The following is a 12,084-nucleotide window of genomic DNA, read 5'->3' as shown; positions in this document are numbered from 1 at the left end:
TCCTCTGCCTTTAGATCCATAAATTCTTCAGTCCAATCCACTTCCCTAACTAATTTCCTTAATTTTTGAAAGTCAGCCCTTTTGAAATCAAAAACCGTAGTCACAGATTTATTTTTGTTTATCCTTCCATTCGGTTTGAACTGCATTAGCTCATGATCACTTGAACCAAGGTTGTCCCCTACAACCATTTCTTCTATGGAGGTCCTCACTACTCACCAAAACCAAAACTAAAATGGCATCCCCTCTTGTCGGTTCAGCAACTACTTGATGAAGAAATCCATCAGCTATCGCATCTAGGAAAATCTGAGCCCTATTATTATTACTAGCACTTGTCCTCCAGTCTATATCTGGGAAGTTAGTCTCCCATGATCATGCAGTTTTCATTAGTATTTACTTCATTAAAAACATTAAAGAGGGCTCTATCCAGATCCAAATTAGATCCCGGCGGTCTATAGCACACTCCAAGCACTATGACGGGGAGGCTCTAGTAGTTTTCTTCCCCAATGTAATTTTTGCCCAGATGGACTCTGTCTTATCCATTCCATCGCTTCTGATTTCTTTACATTCTACTTCATCATTGATATACAATGCTATGCCACCACCTTTGCCTTTATTTCTGTCTTTCCTAAACAGCATATACCCTTCAATACCTGTAGTCCAGTCATGACTACTATTCCACCATGTTTCTGTTATCCCTACAATATCTGGTTTCACTTCCTGCACCAGTAGCTCTAGTTCCTCCATTTTGTTACCTAGGCTCCTTGCATTGGTGTACAAACATCTTAATTTTTGCTTTTTGGCCTCGCTCACATTCTTTACCCAATTAGGCACGGACATTCTACAGCCAGTACGGCCTATTAGACTGGTATCCACACTGCCCTTTCTCCTTATGTCCATTCTCCTACCCACGGCTGTATCCTTTCTTACTTTGTTTTCTTCCCTCTTAATGTTAAAATCCAGCGTGGAGATTACCTGGACATCTCCCCCAAATTCCTAGTTTAAAGCTCTCTTAATCAGTTGTGCCAGCCTCCACCCTAGAAGTCTATTTCCTTCCCTACTCAGATGAAGTTCATCCCCAGAGAACTGTCCTCTGTCCATGAATGCCTCCCAGTGGCCATACATTCCAAAGCCCTCCTTACAGCACCACTGCCTGAGCCATCTGTTGATAGTCATAATCTTGTCACACCTTTGTTGCCCTTCTCTAGGAACAGGCACAATCCCACTGAAGATCACCTGAGCCTTGATTTCCTTAAGCATCTTCCCCAGCCTGGCAGAGTCTCCCTTGATACGTTCCAGTGAGAATCTACCGGTATCATTTGTTCATTGATCTACCGGTATCATTTGATGGTCAGTGGATTCTTTCCTGCTCCCTTTAAGATCCTCTTCAACCTCAGGTCCACATCCTATATCTTAGCACCTGGTAGACAGCACACCCTTCTATTCTCTGGATCAGCTCTGGTTACAGGCCTGTCCATTCTTCTCAGTAATGAGTCCCCGATCACGTAGACCTGCCTTTTCCTGCTGACGGTGCGATTCTCTGGTCTATCCCCTGTTCCCTCTGGCTGTAAGTTCTTTCCATTCCTATTCTCCCTTGTAATCCTCTTCAACCCATCCTGTATCCTCCTGGGGCTCATACTTGGTGTAGTCTCCATTAACTCTTCCCCTTTTCCTATAGGGCTAGCCGCTCTTCTCTTCTTCCTTGCTCTTCCACCTTCAGTGACCACCTGCTGAGCCCCTTCTTCATTTTCCAACTCTGCAAACCTGTTCTTGAGCTCTATTTCTCCTTCACTAGCCTGTCTTTTCCTCTGCCTGGTTCTCTTAGTCACATGCTTCCACTGTCCGTTTTCTTCACCCAGCAGTCCCCCTCAGAGTTCTTCGGTCCTGCTTCCATCTGTAAGTCTGAGCTTTTCCCTTCAGCTGCCTCATGTCTTTGCTCCATAATCTGCTCGAACCCCCTTCTAAACTCAACCAGACTTTCCACCTGTATCTCCACTCCTCAGATCTTTTCTTCCATAAGCTCTATCAGACGGCACTTCATGCAGACGAAACTCTTTCCAGGTACCCCCTCCAGGACCATGTACATACCACAGCTTCCACATCCAGTCATCTTCATTGTGTCTTCCACTACTTGGGTCACTCCCACTGCTGCCTCTGTATCTGTCATAGCCTTCCCACCTAAATCCTGTTAATCTGGGAAACACAAACCACTCCAAAACACTACCACCCACAGCAAAAACAAACCCCGAACAAGCACCACAATACAAACTCCCCTTTCAGACTCTCACTTACACTCCCCCGTTTACAGCTCTGTTTGCTGGCTCCTGTCCCGCTGCAGCTGTCTGGTATAAGTTGTATTGGTCACATGCCTGGTGAGCAAATGGTGTGATATATGAAGGGAGGAAGAGGTGTTTGGTTAATATTTACATGGTGCCTTGAAATGCACACCAAGAGCAAACTGCAGTGTTTGTGTGATCCTGTCTCCCCAACTGAGGAAGTTACTATCCAAACCTCCCACCAGGATTGTGTTCCAAACCCATTCTTGTTTAGGCTCATTTAAAACCCCATACCCATAAACTTTAGTTAAAATAATATATAGAACCTTGTAGGGTTAAGTTTTGTTTCTGCTGCACTCTACTTCCACATCTGATCCTGCATGAAAAGATGAAAATTGACAGTGGAGACAGGAAGTCATCTGGATTCTGAAAAATATTTTTAAGAGAAGAAAACAGAAAAGCTTAGATGATGGGAGATGGGTCATAAGAAGGAAAGCATCAGATCCATGAGCAGGTCACACTCAGGGATCAGACTGGGGTTGGGGTAAGAGTTGCAGCCTACCCTCCGTCCACCAAATGAGAAGCCATTTATAGTAGATAGCGTAGATCTTCCTAATATGATCATCTGTTTCTTTCATGCCTTGATCAGTGAAATAGTTGTATTGACAATACATCATTAGCCTCAGAGTTTACTCAGGTAGTTCACAATTCTCTCAAAGCTGTTGTTTCAGGATGTCTGCAGACTCATGCAGATACCACTGCATCTGTTTGCATTTGAAGAAGTTTCCTTTACAACTATCAAGACAAGAGAAATTACTCTTTTAAAAAGTGAAAGCTTGATTCTGGATCCAAGATGCAACCACTAGCAATCAGACTGTGAAAAAGTATGTGTAATAGCCTTCCTGTTTCTCTGTTCCTTCCTGTGTATAAGCCCATCATGATGACAGATAAAGAAGGGGGGAGCAGAACTGAGAAACTATGGATTGTAAAGATAACTACACACCCTTTCTCTAAAAGTTAGATTTATCGTAAGTCTTTGCTTGCCCAGACTATAGCTTGAATTAACAAGTAGAATAAGACCAAGAATTTCTTAAACACCTGCTAATACCAATACTGGAAGTAAAAACAATGTAAAGTCATTGTGGCACCGTAGAGACTAAAAATTGGAAGTGTTGCTGCAAAAGCCATTTTTAAGGCACAACATTCCCTAGTATTAATTTTGTGCTCTGAAATTACATAGCTATTGAATTACAACTCTTGGCATTTTCTTAAGTGTTCATTTTCAAAAGTATCAGCTTGACCTACTAATTTGATTTGATATTTTATTACCATAGGTCTAGTTAGGATGGTCTTGTAGCTAAAAAAAACAAACAAGAATCTGAGGCTATGTCTACCCTGCCCCACGGTTCAGACTGGGGAGTGTGTGAACACAGTGCTTGCCACAGTGCTGCACTGTAACTTCCCCATGTGATGCTGCAAGCACAAACTAAAAATGTTCCTAATTTGCATGAATGTAGTCCTGTCTGACAAGGACTATACTAGGAATGTTTCAGTTCATTGCCACAAATCTACATAGGGAAGTTACAACACAGCACTTTGATGCGAACTCTTATGCACACCCCTGTATTCCAAATTGTGGGGCAGTGTAGACAAACTGCATGTCAGGAGAGCTGGGTTCTTTCCGGGCTAGACCCCAAATTTCCTCTGTGATTTTGGTCAAGATGTCTTTGGGCCAGTCACTGCCTCAGTTTCCCCATCTATAAAATGAGGATATTGCTACTTCACAGTTATGAGGCTTAGGCCTTAAGTCAGGAAAACATCCCTATTCAGGAAAGCACTTAAGCACACATAAGCATGTACTTACATGCCATTGAAGTCAACAGGAAGTTAGGCACTTTCATTAAAGCATTCCTTAATTGTGATCTGAGGGTTTTTCTTAATGTTTGTAAGACACCTTGATGCTCAGTTGAGGGGTATTGTTGAAATGCAAAGTGTTATGACTGATTCTTTTAAAATTTAGTTCCAAATTCAGGAAGACAGGCTCATTTAGGCAGATTTTTAAAAGAATTATGTAACTATTTTTTTTAGATTTAATGCTAAATAGTTATGCAATGCAGGGAATCTTAGCCAACTTTTCAATGCCTTCTTGAACAGAAGTGGTGATATTTTTGGTCAGGTTTTTTGTTTTTGTTTTTTGTTTTTTTGATGAAAATTCCACTTTCATCAAAGTCCAAATGTTCTGAAAAATGGTGTGATTTCAACTACATTTTGTTTTGAAAAAAATTATATGAAGCATTTTTGATCATGCTGAAAAAGCCATTTCAACATTTTTGGAACAGACCATTTCAATTTTTCAATTTGAAAGAATTTTTTCAAACAAAATTCATTGTTTTTATATTTAAAACACTTTAAAATGTCAAAATCAGAACTAAACGCTAAGATTCACCCAAAACTACATTTTTTCAGAGTTTTCTTTTGTGGGAAATTTCTAAATGTTTTGGTTGTGTTCCATTTTGGAGTAGAAATCAAAATCGTGGAATTCTTGCAAAAAGAAAAAAGAAAAAGAAAAGAAAAGAAAAAATCTGGTTCCCCACCCAGCTCTATTACCAAACAGACATGTTTTGCTGACAATGCCTCCTGGGTCACATAAACAGAAGAAAGAAAAATACATAGAACTGTTAACAGATCATTTGAGGAAGTGTGTTATTAAAGTCAAATAAATGATTTAAAACAGCAATTATTAAATTTAAAAAATCCTGTTAATCCAGCATTAGGGTTATAGATTTCAGCACACAAGGCAGGAAATTACAGTACACTCAGGAGCTGCTAGCCTATGCTGAATTCTGCACCACTACGACTTCAATACTGCTGTTACCCATGCTAGCTAGAATCCAATTTAGCACAGGTATCCCCAGCCATGCTGCAATCACAACTTCACTTGCAGTGTAGACATATCCTAAGTAACAGAAAAGTCTTTGTGTGTTACCATAAACAAAACAGGTTATTGGAAAAAATACCAGAGAGTAAATTATTTACGTGGAAACAACAGGGACAGAAGGGGGGGGGGGGCAGAAAAGGAAACAATTTGATATAAGAATGGATTTAAAAAACATTCCATGTGGTTCTCATAGCACAGAAGCTGGGGTGGGTGGGTCAGGGGGAAAATATGATTTGTCAGGGTTTGCCTGGAAACAGGAGAGAGCTTTCATTGAATAGTCTCCTTAGACAACAGAGAAATCAAATCAGCCCCACTCATGCTGCCTGGTATCACAAATATGTTCATTTCATGGAATCTATGGCCTGTGTTTATTTTCAGTCCACAAGATCATCATTACAATCCACCGTCCCACTACCACTGAATAAACTTCACTGGAAAACTATAGTGACAAGTTGTTTCTCTCTTTAATACATATACAGGGACTGCAAATCATGAAGTCCAAACAGCACTGAACTGGTTAAAGGGAAGCTGTGCACAAGGCTCATAGTCCTATCCTGCAGATATGAGATGAACTGGATGTGAACTTAATTAGTCTCAAACAGTGAGAGAAGCAAATGCGTTTATTGTTTCCTGTTGCATGCATTCTTTGTAATGGAGGCATCACTAATAAAAACAAGAAAATGCATTACAGTAAGATTAAGGTCTGATTTAAACTTGCATTGCAATGAAATTTCAGCATTAATATAGCAAGAACAGTCCTATTTCTGAAGGGCTTCAGAACAGTCCTCGTTCCACCTTATCCTCTATCTGTGTGTGGCTGTGATATGTATGACCGCTCATGTACCAGAGTTCCTCCATAAAGTATCACTGTAGCCTTAACTCTCAATTTCCTTGTGTTAGTGCTAAATTCATAATCTTGTATTTTTGGGGGGTATATAATTTACTTTTTTTGTAATGGTGGAATAATTTGTTTTGGATTTCCATTGATGAAGTAAAAGGCTGTGACTGTCAGAAAAGATTTGATGTCCACTAAAAAATTAAACTGCTGAAAGCTACAGCATGGAGGATGTTCCTTAAGGCTAACTGCAGCCCCAAAGGAGGACCTAAGGTTTGTCAAATGTTTTGACATTCCCAGGAAAAAGGAACTATAGAAGTGGAAAGTTTTATTTAAAGATTTCCTCTCAGCTGTTGAACCGTAGTCCCTCCAGATACTCTGAGCTGTTCTTTCAGCTCTTCTCTCAACTCAGGGCTATTTTCTAATAATAATGAACTCTAGGGATTTTCAGTTTAAGGTACTTTGGTATTCATCCTGCTTTTCACTGAAACAACTTGATACCAGCCTGTTCTGAACATATGCATCTGAAACTGCCTGGCTAAGATTTTCAGAAGTAACAAGTTGATTCAGATGCCTCAATTTTTGGATACCTAACTTGAGACACCTTCAAGGGGGAATTGCTAAAGGGTGGATGCTCAATACTTTCTAAAAATCAGGCCTCTTACAGATGCCAGAAGTTGGGCACCCAAATATTGTGGAACCCCCCCTCCCCCCCAAAAAAATCACCAGCCTCTTTTTTGAAAATCATGACTTTTTTTTTTAATATGTAACAAACGTGTGGAACTGAATGTTAGTTAATGTAGGTTTTTGTCCTATATTTAAAACATTAACGTCAAGTCCTAGCTAAATTTACTTTCTACAGTATATTATTTCGTACCTGGGCAATATATTTTTGAGAAGTGTGCCCAATTTTGTTTTGGGCGCAACTACTTTAAAAATATTTTTCCACACACAGGTTTTTTTTTGTTTTTGTTTTAAGTGAGGGTATCATCTAACCCTCACCAACCACCAACATTTCAGGGGGTAAGCAACTCGAACAATATGAGTAACTTGCAGTGAAGAATTTTTGCTCTTTACATTCTCAGATTGCCTTCTTGAATTTATTCCTTGCTTAAATGAACAATTTTTACAAAGAGTATTTGGTCTGTACATTGTTCCCAAATAATTAATTGCAAGTATTCAGCCACTGAGCTGTGGGGACTTCATTTTCCCTGACTGGATGAGTTTAACTTTGAGAATCAGGTTTAGGAGTTCAAAATTAGTTTTTCACAAAAATTCTCCAACATTTCCTAAATCTCTTGACAGTAAATTTGTTCAGTAGAATATTTATCAAAAACAACAAACATGACAAATTAAGCTGAAGCAATTTTATTCTCAGGAACATTGTTTGTAGTATTTGATCAACTGTTAGCAACTTAGTAAACTAGAACATGGATAAGGAGTACTTGTGGCACCTTAGAGACTAACAAATTATTTGAGCATAAGCTTTCATGAGCTACAGCTCACTTCATGGGATGCATTCAGTGGAAAATACAGAGGGGAGATTTATATACATAGAAAACATGAAACAATGGGTGTTACCAACAATTTGTTAGTCTCTAAGGTGCCACAAGTACTCCTTTTCTTTTTCGAATACAGACTAACACGGCTGCTACTCTGAAAATATAACATGGATGTTACTCTGGCATTTTTCACTCCTTGCAAAGAGTAATTCTGAAGACAGCACAAAAGTAGGATGATTCCTAGAAGAGAATGTGGTATAAGATGTATATTGACAGTTGTAAGACCTGTAGAGTTCTATGACAGTCAGTTCCAGTCTAACATTTTTAGAGCAAGGGCAAGCATTGACTAGACTGCTCTACCTTCTTCATTTCCCATCAATCCCTTTCTTCTCCTCCCCCCATTTCCTGTCTTCCCCATTCCATGACACTCCTGTCACTCACCCCTTTCTCCTTCTTCCTGTTTGAGCTCATGCCATCCATCCTTTCCTTATGTGGCTGTCATCAGTATCTGTCTCACTCTTTTCCTCTCATCTCAATTCCTCGTCTCAAACCTAGGAGACTTCAGCTTCCCGACTGATAACTTATCCAGCTTCTCCACAGCTCATTTCCTTTCTTTACTCTTTGTTTGACCTCCTGTTTTGGACTGACTTCTCTACTCACCAACAGCCTGATCCATTGCTCATTGTCCTCAGAAAGTTTGAATCAGGCCTCACTTTGGTTGCTTTCTTGGTTTTTTCCCCAAGCACCATTCTCACATGTCTTAGTCTCAGAGTTCCTTCTCTCAGGCTCACCACTTACTTAATATTGCTCACTGCATCAACCTTTCGTATTGCTCATCTGTTTTCAGTTCCTTCCTTTCTTAATTTCCCTAACCTTTTAGAACTCTATGACCATCACGTTCCTCTCCCTCAGATTAGTTTCCATTGCTCATTTCTCTCACAGCACTGTCCATCCAGACATGCAGAAATTTGCTTTTCCCGCATCTGTTTCTACCCCCTTGGATGGTCTGACTGCCGAGTACTTCTGAACAGAATTCAGGGACCATAATTGACTTCCTCCACTTTCTTTCAGCTCTGCCTTTTTCTTTGCTAAGCCAGTTTGCTCCTCCTCCATAATTGACTTCTCTTCCTTCTTTATGAATAGTCTCTAAATTTTGCAAAATAATCAGTGGGGTTATCAGATATTAGATTAGCTGCATGACTATAAACATCAAAATGCCACTGGCATCAGAACACAATTTAGGCCTCTTTGTACATAATGCTGACTGTTAACTTGATTTGACCTAATTCACTACCACTTTATGCCATTACTACCCCTCAACATAGACTGAGAAAAAATATTATATTTGTAAAACAATTAGTACAATGTTATTTTAAAATGTCTCCTAGTTTCATTCCTCTTACTTTTTGGAATTGTTGCCTCCTTTTTAATTTTTGTCTTCCACTAATTACCAGGCACTGATCAATACAAATTAGATAATATCTACTTATTTGTCCAGTAATATGGGGGAAAATTAAGTTATTGACTCAAAGAAAAGTAGTGATTGAAAATTAAATATATTAATTAAAGAGTAATTACCTTTTTACTACCTTTTTCCTACAAGTGATTAGAAATGCCTATGTATTAGCAGAGAATCATTAACTGAGAAATAAAATTAATTCTTCTGTGAGGTTACTTCAGTATAAGTTACTAACAGCTAATACCACTAACAGTGAATTGGTACCATGATATTTTGATCGTAAAACAAGGGATCTCTTTGATTTACCTGAATGCATCTGAGGATGAATTTTTTGCTACTGTGTATTTACACTTCAGCAATCCATAAATATCTATATACAGATACTAGGGCAATGCAAATTGGATAAAATAGGCAAAAATACTTTAATGCAGAATCTGAGAAAGGTCTATGAAAAATCCATTTTCCATTCACTTTCAGTGTATGGAAATTCTCTGTTTGTGCCAGCAAATTTCAAGTGACCTTTTAATATAAATATTTCAAAGTGGGAATATCATTTTGTTAAGCTGTTTATAAAAGTTACATGTTTTTTAACGACACTTTTGAATAAAAGTTTTTTAAAAGTATTCTCACTGGGGAAGACTTCTTATCTTTTCCCCACCCTTTTTATCTGCCCAGGTTGTAACTACCAATGACGTTCTTTGGATATTTACAGTATTTATTTATGTAGATTACTCAGACAAAAAAGAAGGGAGCAGAGTCACCCATGGCACATATATAGCATAACCTCATAAAGGATTCAAAATTTAATAGAGCAAGTATAATGATGGGTTAGTGCACTAACCTTTCATCCTTTTTGTAATACTTCAACATCACTTCCACTTTACCAAAAATTGTTACATTGTAATGTGAAACCCTGCTTTACGCTGCCTCCTCTTTCATTGTTGATCCAGTTACATTCCTATTTGGATATTCCAGATAATGCACACTCAACATGAAATTCTCATCCCCGTGAAGTCAGTTGCAAAATACCCACCGACTTCAGTGAGATCAGGATTTCACCCACAATATTCCTCCTTGGCTGACTTTTTACCTTTCTTTTGTATCTGAACAGAGAGGTCATCTCTTTAATGATAAAACACTTCTGAAACTATTCTTATTGTCCACCAAAATAGGAGTCTTTAACCTGATAAACTGCCGAGGTCAACCAAGCTGCTGGGGTCTTTTAAGTGGAAACCCCTGAAATCCACTTTTAGATTGTTTTCCTTTATTTCCTTTATTTAGTTCATTTGCTTTCTTTTTTCTCTCAAGTCTGAGGACTATGGATAGAAGTAGATGAAAACCTACCTACCCACTTTGAGAGTGCACACTCATGCTGGCCTGGTCATTTCCTACGTCATCCTATGGAGGATTTGGGTCATGTTTCCAGTGTGTGTATCAGTGAAAGAGGAGGGGTGAGATGGAAACTGTGGATGGGAAGAACTCTCTTCTCAGTTCTCAGAGGGGATGGAGAGATATGCAAGCAGCATTCTCCCTATAGCATCTGTGTGAGGCTGTCTTATGTCAGCCTGCCTCAATGACCATGTAAACAGAAAAGTACCACACACCTACGGGTGCAGTAGTGCTACTATAGTTAAGGTTGTGTCATGATATCTGTTTAAAGGTCAGCCTAAATCCTCTAAAATCAACATACTTAGTCAGATTTCTTTGAAATTTGGTGCGCCTCAGGAGGGAGCAGGGCAGGGGTTGTGACCTGTATTCTGAGTCATTTGAATGTGGGGTTCTGGAGATATAAGGCCCACCAAAAATTAGCCATTAAAAAAAATGCTTCTAGGTGGGAGGTTTTATGGAGAACTAGAAAGCTAATTTTTGACAAGCTGTGCATCAAAATGGTCTTAATCTGTGGAGTTTTCGGATATCTGAGGTAGCCCATGGCACCCAGTAAATATTTGGGGGGCCAAAACTGAGAATGGTATTTAAGAAAAGGTAAAAAATTTTTATACTCTGCATGCTCCAATACAGAAAAATAGCTAGAAAATTTCAATTCCTGCCATTTTATATGTTTTAAATATGACTCCTGTAAGTGCTCTAAAATCTGAACAGTTAATCGGATTGCTTTGGAAGTTGGTGTGCGTCATGGGGACATGGGGTGATATTAGTAATCCAAATTTGGGACCAACAGGTTCCCAAATTACAATACCCCACAAAACGGATTTCCTTCTGTTGCCTTGTACTGTTAAACTGAGAAGTACTAATGACTGGATGAATCAGACCTCTTGGTAGCTGAAAACTCATCCTTCAATTAACCTATCTAAGGATATGTTAATCAGAAGCCCACACTAAAGTCAAAAGGAGTTTTTAACTGAATGGCTGGAGGTTGCTGCAATTTGTTAGTATTGGATAGCAATTTTATTTTGGGGACACTGTAATCAAAGTATTTGAGAAGAAAAATAAGACACGTGATTGCTTCCTGGAAGGGGAGGGAATGGGATATTAGAAGGTAGAGGAGTGGAAGAATATGGGGAGAAGGGGTTGGGGCTGCAGGAAATTATGAGAAGGGAAATATGTGGGGATGGATGGTAGGGGAGGTGAGAGAGGTTGGGGGCTCAGGTGAGGGAGGCATTTTGCCCCCCAGCTCTGCCAGTACTTCCCAACCCCACATACTGGCCACAGCTCTGCCAGTCCACCTTCCTGCAGCCCCAGTCCTGCCAGTGCACCCAATCCACCCTGCAGCCCCACTAGTGTATCCCAACTGCTATCCTACAGCTTTGCTAATGCACCCCCACTCTCTGCACCCCATCCTTTCTGCACCCCACAGCTCTGTCAGGGCACCCCAACACTGCATGAAAATTAAGTGTTGGAGGAACATGAATTGGGAAATTAGAGGGTTCCTGGCTGATCTGAAAAGGTGTACTGTAGGGTATAGAAACATTACAAGGTCTGACACGTCAATGTTTCTCAGAGATGGGATACATCTATTGGACAGGGTCCACAGGATCTTTCCCTCACACATAAAACTGCCAGTATTTTGGAAAAGAAACCCTGTCTTTAATTTCTCTCACCAGCCCTGCCGCAAATTT

The 12,084-nt window shown here is 39.6% G+C and overlaps 1 protein-coding gene and 1 long non-coding RNA gene across 2 annotated transcripts in view; one reads left to right on the top strand and one right to left on the bottom strand.

Annotated features, from left to right (window-relative positions):
• Window positions 1-12,084, top strand: part of TMEM154 (transmembrane protein 154) — a 61,166-nt gene that overhangs the window by 21,795 nt on the left and 27,287 nt on the right. The gene's annotated exons all lie outside the window — the stretch shown is intronic.
• The window catches only part of LOC125635568 (uncharacterized), a 63,836-nt gene continuing 54,018 nt past the window's right edge, over window positions 2,267-12,084 (bottom strand). Inside the window, exon 4 of the long non-coding RNA XR_012668107.1 lies at window positions 2,267-2,699. This is a non-coding gene — a long non-coding RNA (uncharacterized LOC125635568). The remainder of the gene's footprint in view (window positions 2,700-12,084) is intronic.

The sequence above is a fragment of the Caretta caretta genome, chromosome 4, assembly GCF_965140235.1.
Source record: "Caretta caretta isolate rCarCar2 chromosome 4, rCarCar1.hap1, whole genome shotgun sequence".
NCBI classification, from domain to species: Eukaryota; Metazoa; Chordata; order Testudines; family Cheloniidae; genus Caretta; species Caretta caretta.
This window is presented reverse-complemented; position numbering and strand designations above follow the sequence as displayed.